We start from the raw sequence: 10558 nt of genomic DNA, 5'->3' as shown, positions 1-10558 counted from the left end.
ATTTTATTTCCAGATAACGACTTTGAAATAGAATGTAGAAATGAATCTAGAGTGAATATCCCCCAGTGATGGACACTGAGTTAAATATCAGTGTTCTCAGCTCCAATTGTACACCATAAAGAGGCCTAGGATTACTTTATCCTGAAAAAAAAAAAAAAAAAAAAAAAACCTCTAAAGACAAAGAAGATATAGTTTCCTTAGAACATCTGTGCCATGTAGACTTATGTAAGAAAAAGGGTCAAGAATAAGTGAAAATACTAAACTTAAACCTTCTAAATTTTGGCAAGATGTTGAAAAAAGTGTAGCATGGTGCATGGCTGTTATTTTGACAACAATGAAAAGGTCAGCTTCTAGGAGTGAGAGGTTATCAGATCCACTAACTGCCTCTCTCAAATACCAGCTGTCTCAGTCAGGCCTTTAGCAAGGGCTAGCTCAGCACAGGTTCATGGATGAGTTCTCTGAAGACTGTGTCTTGAAAAGCTGACATTTTATGCTATTCTTTGAGTGAAAGCTTAGGTTTTTGTTCCCTGTCTCCAGCTTCATTAGAATGTAACTACAAATAAAGATTATAGGCACGCATGGTATGCAGTGTGATGGATGTTAATGCTGGTGAACAATGTGAAATGATTAAATCAACCCAATAAATGCATCCTTTATCTCTCACTTATTACTTTTTTGAGTTGAGAAACTTTGTGATTTATTCTTCTAGCACTTTTCAAGTATATAATACCTTATTATGGACTGTAGTTAGCAAAACATACAAAAGATTTCTAGAAATTTTCAACCATCTATTGAAATCTTTGTATCTTTTGACCAATATGTCTGCATCCCCTAAACCCTGAAAACCTCCGCTCTGTGTTTCTATGACCTTGACATTTTTAGATTCCACCTACAAGTAAGATTACATGTTCTGTGCCTAGCTTATATCACTTAGCACAATGTCTTTTAGGCTCATCATTTTGCTGCAATTATCCAGATTTCCTTTGTTAAAACCACATGTGTGCACATGTGTCCATGTGCTTGCATGCACACATATACACAGACACACATCCCTTCATACTTGCAGTTTCATGCCACTGTGATCAGAAAACATTCTTGATGAATTTTTAATCTTTTTTAAATGGTTAAGACTTGCCTTGTGCCTTGACCTATGACTTATTCTGGAAATGTGTGTTTTAAAAGGTGTATGTTGGGTGGTTTTTCTGTAGGTGTCTGTTAGGTCCATTTGGTCTACGGTATTCTTCCTGTCTACTTTTTCCTGCTGATTTTTTTTTCTCCGCGTTATTTATTTGCCCGTCATGGAAATTAGGGTATTAAAACCCCTTTCTGCTTTGCATTTCTACCTGCTTCTACTTTCAGTTTGGATGTTTGCTTTATTATAACCAAGTGCTCTTCTGTCAGGGATCAAGGTGTATCCGCAGCAGCCACGTTATAAATCGATCATTTTGTCAATAAATAATGACCTCAATTTCATTGTATAGGTTTTTTTTCTTAAAGTCTGTTTTATTTAACACAAGTACAGCCACCATCATCCCTTTTCTATGTCCCTCCCTTCCTCCCTTTTTCTTTCATTCTGTCACTCTGCCTACTGATTGGATAATTAAATCAATTTAAAACAAGGTGGTTCCTAATGCATAGGGATTATAACCACTATGTTACTTGTTCTACACTTACCTTCTAATTCCTTTGTCCATTTGTCCTCGTTGTGATGACATGTTTTACCTACTAGTTTCCTCTCAATTTTTAAATTTTATGTTTAAATTAATCATTTTTGCTATAGTGAACATCCTAAATAATTTTCTGTATGTTTATTATAGGGCTTACAAAGTCTGCTAGAGTTTACTTATTTAAATTAACAATTGATTTAAAGTCAATGTGAAGGTCCCTATAACCCCATACAAAATCTCACCCCACATTTATGTTACATTTCACATCTCTTCTTTATGCATTCTTGACAAATTAGCTATCATAGCTAAAGTTATTTCTTATCCTTTGCTTTTAAAGCATTTCATTCAAAAGGTAAAACAGGCCTGTGCTATACTGATAGGGGAATATTGAGGTACAATTATAGATTTTTTTCCCTCAGCTCTTGGGTGGTCTTTAACTCAGGAGTTTATGTGTGGGATCAGTCACAGAAAACTCACTGAGTGAGTGGTCTTTGGGCTCTTGTCTGGAGATTTGAAAGATGAAATTCACAGACCACAGAGGTTGTTCCTGAAAGGAGTTTCTAATTATCTGTAGCTCAAGAGAAAGAGGAAAGGCAGAGCTCCTATGAGGTAAGAGGACTCCCAGAGGTGGGCACCATCGAGGCATAGCTCTTGTGTGGCAGGAGGGGTACCAGGGAGGGAGATACCATTGAGGCAGAGCTCCTGTGTGGCAAGAGGGGTGAAGAGACACCATGACCAAGGCAACTTTTACAAAGGAAAACATTTAATTGGGGCTGGCTTACATTTTCAGAGGTTGGTCCATTATCATCATGGCGGAAAGCATGGCGGCATGCCGGCAGAAATGGTGCTGGAGAGGTCCCTGAGAGTTGTACAACTGGATTGACAGGCAGCAGGAGGAGAGAGACACTGAACCTGACTTGAGTATTTGAAGTTGCAAAGCCACCTCCAGTGACACAAGTCCTCCAACAAGGCCATACTAGTGCCACTCCCTGGTGACCAAGCGTTCACCAACAGCTATGAGCCTATGGAAGCCACTCTTCTTCAAACCACTGCACTACTCTCTTGTAGACACCACGTTTTCCACCAACAATCTCCTGATCTTGCAGGAGTTCCACTGTATGTGAAAACTTATTTTCTCTCTTGCTGTCTTTGTTCTATTGTTCTTTGTTTATATGTCAGTCAAGTCTCCCTGTGTAGCCCAGGCTGGCTTTCCTGCCTCAGCTTCCCAAGTGCTGGGTTGCTATTTTAAAAATTCTCCTTGTACTTAAATTTTGGAACTATGATCACACTGTGTTTTGGTAAGATTTGCTACTGTGGACTCTGTGGTTCTCAATGCTTTGAACATCTAAACGTTCCACTTACTGTCCAGATTTGTAAAATGTCCTGTCATTATTTCTTTAAGTAGCTTTCTGCTACATTCTTTCCTCTGGTCTTTTAGACAGGCATAATGCACACATTATTTCACTTAGTGACCTGTAGGTTCTATAGGCCTTTTCTTCTCCCTCTCTCCCTTTCCTCTCTCCCTCCCTCCCTCCTCCTCCTCCTATTGCATCTTTGGGCAGGCTGGTTTGGTACCTGGGTCAAGGTGAGCATGCCTGGTCCCTGGATTCACAAGAACCATTAGTCTGAAGCCTATATGCACAGAAGCAGACCTGGACTTGGATCCATTGGAACAGACCTGCATTTTAACTCTACAACATCCAATCAGATACTAGTGTCTACAGGGCTGGGCTTCTGGACTCTGACCACAGGGATGAGTCCCGAGTCTGTTTCAGTAGGCGTTGGAGTAAAATATGAGTACCATCGAGTGAGATTTGAACCTTGGACTTTGAAACTTGACCTGGTCTACAGGAGTCTGAGACTGTTATTATCAACCAAAACAGGGCTGATATTATACCCAGGCAGGCCCACAGCCTTTGTCCATAGGATTGTAGGGCCAAAGAAACAGTATGGAACTTGGAGCCACAGAGGCTGCTATGGGACTGGGCACTTGAGGAGTCTAAATCTGTTGGGGACAGCTGGAGCCTGTGTCTGTGGGTGGTGGCCTGGTGCCTGAGATTGTGATGCTCTTCTGGAGCTTCAGTCTGTGAAGGCTGGCTCTGTGTTGGGAGGTGCCTGGGTGCCAGGTGCTAGAATCTGTAGCTGGTAAAGCCAGCCTGGCATTAGGGTTTCTTCAGAGTTTGATTATAGAGTCTGAGTCCACGTGGGTTAGGTGAAGCCTGGGAGGTGGTTTTATTGATTGAGAATTGAGTTGATCTAAATTCTGGAACTGGCTTAGGGCCTGATATGTGACTGATCTGGAGTCTGAGAAAGACCAGGAGTCTAATCGTAGTTAGAGGAATGAAGCAGGAAGCCAGGGGAACTGGGGTAGGTCTGCTCTGCAGTGCGTGGTAAAGTCATGATCAATTTAGTGTCTTTTTCATATGCAGAGATTTTTCTGTTCCCACATGCTCAGTTTGGAGCAGAGGGGACCCCCTTTGATGCACCTCTTTTTAGCTCTGTGTTACACCCGGGAGCTCTAACCATTCATGTGGATTTCTTAGTCTCTATGAGAGTATTTTCCTGAGTGGACAGCTTGCTGTGATTGATGCTTTGGTGAGGTGACAAGCGCTGTGTAGTTCTATTCCATCATTGTGGTGATGTTATCTTGTCACTGTTGATGGAAGAGGGATCTAAATGTTTTAGAAATCAGTGTCAGAGGCAAAAGTGTCTGTATATTGCTAAGTGTAAGAAGCTGATTTTATTCTCAATTGCCTTCACTGAAGAATGACATAATCAGCTTCTGTAACTAAATGTGCTATGATAAGAGCATATTTGGGTTTCATTTCCCCAATTTAAACTGAGTTTTTGGAAATTGTGACCAATGGAAATGTGGTCAGGTAGAGGTAGGTGTGCACATGTGGTGGTATCAATACTCCTTCAGTTATTTATTCAATGTTTTCAAAAGTATAAGCCTAGGATGAGGGTAGAAAAGGAAGAGCATTGGTTTGTCTTGGATTCTGCTTTAAACAGGCACTCTATGTAACAACAGCGTGGGCTCTGGCCTTGAGAAGAGGGCTAACTAGTGTAGCTTGAGTTTTCCTGACTGGCCCACAGTCAGGACAAATCTCTGACACCCGCCAGTCCCACAGCCACTCAGACCCAACCAAGTAAACACAGAGACTTATATTGGTTACAAACTGTATGGCTGTGGCAGGCTTCTTGCTAACTGTTCTTACAGCTTAAATTAATCCATTTCCATTAATCTATACCTTGCCACATGGCTCATGGCTTACCGGCATCTTTACATGCTGTTTCTCATCATGGCGGCTTGCAGTGTCTCTCCGACTCAGCCTTCCACTTCCCAGTTTTTTCTCCTCCTTGTCCCGCCTATACTTCCTGCCTGGCCACTGACCAATCAGTGATTTATTTATTGACCAATCAGCAACACATTTGACATACAGATCATCCCACAGCAAACTAGTATAACGAAAACCCCTTGAATTTTCCAGCTCACTGTCTGGGAAGAGGCAATCACTCTGGACCTACCTAAAACTGGGCATTTGTCATTTGCATCCTTCTAGATTACAGAGTTATCTTTTCAAATCTATGCCTCTTCCTATAAGGACTTGGTGACTATATCAATATACATTCATGCATCTTATAATTTAAAGAAGAGTGCCAGAGATTAGATTAGAGACTGTCTACCTGGCCTCACCAAAATCAGTACAATTTGGGGACCAATAAAGTTGAATAATTCAAACAAAATTAGAAGACTTTACAATGTCATTTACTGGAAAATACTAGTCTAGACCATATTTCATCTCTGAGTTACTATTAAAGAAAAATCCAGAACACTTGCCATGGGTGGGCAGAGATCACACACACACACCACACACACACACTATTGCAACTGCTTTTAATGAAGCCCATAGATAAGAAATATGGAAAGCTTTAGAAATTTCACCGTAACTGATGTCACCATGGTCAATTTTTATATACTGTAATGCAAATTTCCTTCTCTCTCTCTCTCTCCTCCTTTCTCTCTTTCTTTCTAATTCTTGGTTATCATTTGAACCAAGTCTTCAGAGTGGTCAAACTGAGTCGCTGTCACTGTGCCCATTTTTGTAGGAGTTTGAGAGGGAGGGCACATATGTTTTCTCTCTTCTGATTTCAGAGTAAAGCTGTCCACTTACTCCCAAATCCCAGAAGTGTGGGGAGCTGGCGCATGTTATACTTGCAAGGTTGTGTCCTTTTGAATATGCATATTTTTTCAATGAAAATAATAATTTTGAAAGAACTATTATTATTTATAAAGAAGGCAAAATTATCTAAAATTCTAAAATCTCGATCACCTTTCAGTTTCCAGTTTCTTTTTCTCTGTTCGCTCATGATGGTTTGGTTACTTGTGGGGCAGTCTGTGTTTGGAGCATGACTGTAATAGACTTTAAAAACTCAAAGCAAAGTTTTAATGCCCTGGGTCCTTTGATGAGTTGAGTCTTGCCCCCAAGGATCCTTCCTTCTTCTCAGTGCAGAGTGGTTTTCCTTTAATGGCACCACCCTCTTTAACAATGTCTACAGCTTGACCTGTATGTAGTCTTTTTGTTTGCAATTCAAACTCTTTTTTTTTTAGGGGGGGGGGCTAGTTTTTTGAGACAGGGTTTCTCTGTATAGCTTTGCGCCTTTCCTGGAACTCACTCTGTAGCCCAGGCTGGCTTTGAACTCACAGAGATCTGCCTGACTCTGCCTCCCGAGTGCAGGGATGAAAGGCGTGTGCCATCACCGCCTAGCAGAATAATCTTTTTGTACACTGTGAAGATGTGTCACTTGGATTGGTTTAATAAAAAGCTGAATGGCCAATAGCTAGGTAGGATTTTGGGGGCAGAGAGGACACTGGGAAGAAGGGGGAGATGCCAGGAACATAGAGCAAGCAGGATGGACACTATGGAAATTAGGTAATAAAGCCACAAGACAGAAAGTAAATTAATAGAAAGTAAATTAAATCATTAAGTTATAAAAGCTAGTTAGAAATAAGCCTAAGCTACTGGCTGAGCTTTTATAATAAAAAAATACTAAATTATTTGAAATCATTGTTGCCTTGTACATGATAGAGATGTGTTTAGGGTTACCTAGATTCAGAAAAATGTGTTCATTGAATTTTTTCTATTTTCTAAACTCTATATAAGATAAAACAAAGAGAGTATGCTGTCAATTGGTGTGATTTCACCCTTTCTTATTTTCTGTCTGAAGTGACCGAGTTGCAAACAGTGACTGTGTGGTGCTTTGAAAGAAAATGGCCCCCCTAGGGAGTGGCACTATTAGGAGGTGTGACTTTGTTGAAGTGGGTGTGACACAGTTGTTTCTGCTGCCAACAGAGCAAGATGTGAAGCTCAGTTCCTTCTCCAGCACCATGTCTGCCTGCACACTGCTGTGAAGATATGGACTAAACCTCTGAAACTGTAAGCCAGCCCTAATTCAATGTTTTCCTTTGTAAGAGTTGTCATGATCATGGTGTCTCTTCACAGCAATAGAAACCCTAACTAAGACAGGCTGCCACCACTGCCCAGCTGCAATTCAAACTCTTTATCACTGTAAACCTGGTAAAAGCAGCAAGCAGTAACCATGCCATACCCTGGGAGCTATGCTATTTAAAAATTTTCTCCCTTAGATAAACTAATCCACTACTTTTGAATTTAGTCTTCCTAAAATTTTTAGAGCATGGGTAAGATCTAGCCAGCATTTACCCAGCCCATATGAGGTAGCCTTGGATTTTTTTAAAAAAGGTATTTAGCATGCTGAAGACCAGTAGTCCATAAATTTCCCTCATCTGTTAAAACTTTTATGCAAAGGAAGTAAAATCTTTTCATTTCCCCCACATGGTTAATCTTTTGTTTATGCAAAGGCCTATTGCATTTCTGGAATGTGATGGCCCAGAGAGACCCTTCCCCGCTTTCCCCTTCCATTCATTTCCCTTACACTGCTTTCTAACTTAGCCAATCAGGAGTAAATTGTAAATTGTGGTCCCCAGGCAATGAGGAGCAGCCAAGCTCTCCCCTTCCTTGGGGATAAATGACAGAGGCCTGCTTGGTCTTGTGTGCCCCTAGCTAACCTAGCTTGGGCCATTGCATACTCCTTGTAAAAAGTAATTGTCTTGCCATTTCATTTTTACTTTGTTTGTCTGATATCAAAAACACCCTTTTCCAACAAATACAAAGAATAAAAACAAAAACCAACAACAAAATATTCCCATGTTTGGACCCATCCTTAGGATCATTGGTAAATCTCCACGTGTTAACTTTTTGTCATACCCATGACCAAATGCTGAAAAGAAACACTTAGAGGGAAGAAAGGCTATTCTGGCTTATCACCTAGAGGTTTAAGTCCACAGCCATTGGCGTTGTTGACTCAGGGCCTATGGGGAGGCAGAACATCCAGGTGGTGGAAGTATAATAGATAAGGAGTAGCAAGGGAGAGAAGGATCAGAGATAAGAAGCCCCCAAGGACCAGCCTCCAACAACCTACCAGGTCCCACTTCCTGAAGTTGCCAGAACTTCTCAAAATAGTGGCCACCAATAGGACCAAGTATGCAACAAACATATGGGCCTGTGGGGGATAATTCATGTTCAGACCAAAGCACTCCATTCAGGCTTTAGACTATCTTTCTCCTCCTTTCCAGTGCTTCCCAGGATCTTCCTACACATCAGTTCTAAACTCCCCTCTACATCAGGTGGAGTCACGGCAATGACCTGGTTTTTCTCCTCCTGTGCTGGCAAGCTTTCCACTACTGTCACAAAGCACTTGGAATAATCAGTTTTTTTTTTTTTTAAGAAGGAAAGGTGTGGGGCTGGAGTGATGGTTCAGTAAGTAAGAGCATCTGTTGCTCTTGCCAAGAGCCCAGGTTCGATTCCCAGCACCCAAAGGGCGGCTTGCAGCCATCTGTAACTGCAGTATCAGGGCAACTGAAGCCCTCTTCTGTTGCCTTAAGGGCCTCAGGCATGCATATGGTATACAGACACGCACACAGGCAAAACACTCATACACATAAAATAATAAAATAAGTAAATACTTTTAAACAGGGATGTGTATTTTGACTTCTGGTTTTGAAAGTTTCCGTCCAGGGTGAAGCTGGGAATGAATGTCAAACCCAAAACACATTAGAAAAAGAGATTTAAAAGAATGAAAATTTCTTTGGAATTTCGTGCTGGGAGAGGGAAAGGCTAAAACCCTGTGCCAGGAGTGTGTCCCCCAAGAATGTGCCCCCCTACAATGTGCCCCCCAGGAATGAGCCCCAAGGAATGAGTCCCCCAGGAATGAACCCCCCAGCAGTGTGCCCCCAAGAAAGTGCCTCCCAGGAATGTGCCCCCAGGAGTGTGTCCCCCAGGAATGTGCTCCCCAGGAGTGTGCCCCCTCCAGCAATGTGCCCCTAGGAATGAGCCCCCCAGGATTTTCACAGTTTCTCTCTCAGCTTAATTAACACATGCATGTCTCCTGGCTTTTGTTTAGTCTTTTCTAGAATGTAACAGTGCTATATTAGAGGCAGAGAGAGGCCAGAAGTCTTTCTCCTGACCCGCCACCCTCATGTGACCAAGTTGTAAAGGAATCCATTTTCCCTTAACGGGTTTTGTGTATACTCATTTCTTTGGAATAAAGGGAAACTGATGTGCCAGGTTAATGAAACTAAATTGTCCAGTCACAGAACTATTACACACTTCCAGGATGTAAAGTGGGTGAGATCAAGAGAAAGACACAGGGTCCCACATTCCTTTCCGGTTAGCTGTCCCAGGCCACACGTCTACCCCTGAGGTTCTGTGCTCCTTCAGTTTCTACCTTATCCTAGTCTTGCCAAGCGGGAAACTCAGACTTGTGTAGGCCTTGGGGACATTGAAGCTAACCCATAGCTTAGAGACAAGCAGTCCTGGCTCGTGGTGCCTCGGACGCGTGGACCCCCTTCCTCTTCCGCTGTTAGCAGTTTGGTGGATTCTGTAGTTACCGACCCTTTTCTTCCTTCCTGGTCTTACTTCCCAGCAGCGTACTTATTTACGCTAACTCTGAAATTTCCATGTTTGGGGAGAAGGATGTGTCTATCGGACCTTGAGCCTAAGTTAGGTGCCTTAAGTCGACTTTCGCCGAAACACCATTACACTATGGTAATACTGGGCCTTGTCCAGCTATCGAGAGAAATCTTTTGATATTTGGGGGTTGGAGGTGTATCTCCAGGTAGAATACTTGCTAATCATAGGAGAGTCCTAGGGTTAATCCCGAGGGAGAGGCAGAGTGGGGGTGGGGTGGGAGGGATGTTTGGGGGAGAGGTATTGACTTCTTTGGGCTTCTGGAGAACTGAGGAGTAAATGAGAAGAAAAGACTTAAATGTTCTTGTCCTTAACAATCCTTAATTTTTTAAAAAATAAATTGAAAGCCGGGCGGTGGTGGCGCATGCCTTTAATCCCAGCACTCGGGAGGCAGAGGCAGGCGGATTTTTGTAAGTTCGAGGCCAGCCTGGTCTACAGAGCGAGATCCAGGAAAGGCGCAAAGCTACACAGAGAAACCCTGTCTCGAAAAACCAATAAATAAATAAATTAATAATAATAATAATAATAATAATAATAATAATAAATTGAAAAAATTAAATGGTAAGAATTGTGTCATAATGGTTGTGAACATGTTGACCTATATACTGACCATGGTTTTCATTAGATAGTGAGATGGATTAATGGCTACATTTTTTTGTGTGATTTTTATTTGTCTACCCTCTTCTATAATAAACATAATTACTTAAAAATTTTGAAATGTCCATTTTGTACGATATGATTGATCTGTAAAAGTTTGTGTTTATCAAATATTCGCTGCTGAATCAGGATCCTTCTAATATCATGCTACTTTACCACAAGTCTTTAATACTGTAAACCTATCTT

The sequence above is a fragment of the Peromyscus californicus genome, unplaced genomic scaffold (genome assembly GCF_007827085.1).
Source record: "Peromyscus californicus insignis strain IS unplaced genomic scaffold, ASM782708v3 Scaffold_23__1_contigs__length_62951481, whole genome shotgun sequence".
NCBI classification, from domain to species: Eukaryota; Metazoa; Chordata; class Mammalia; order Rodentia; family Cricetidae; genus Peromyscus; species Peromyscus californicus.
This window is presented reverse-complemented; position numbering follows the sequence as displayed.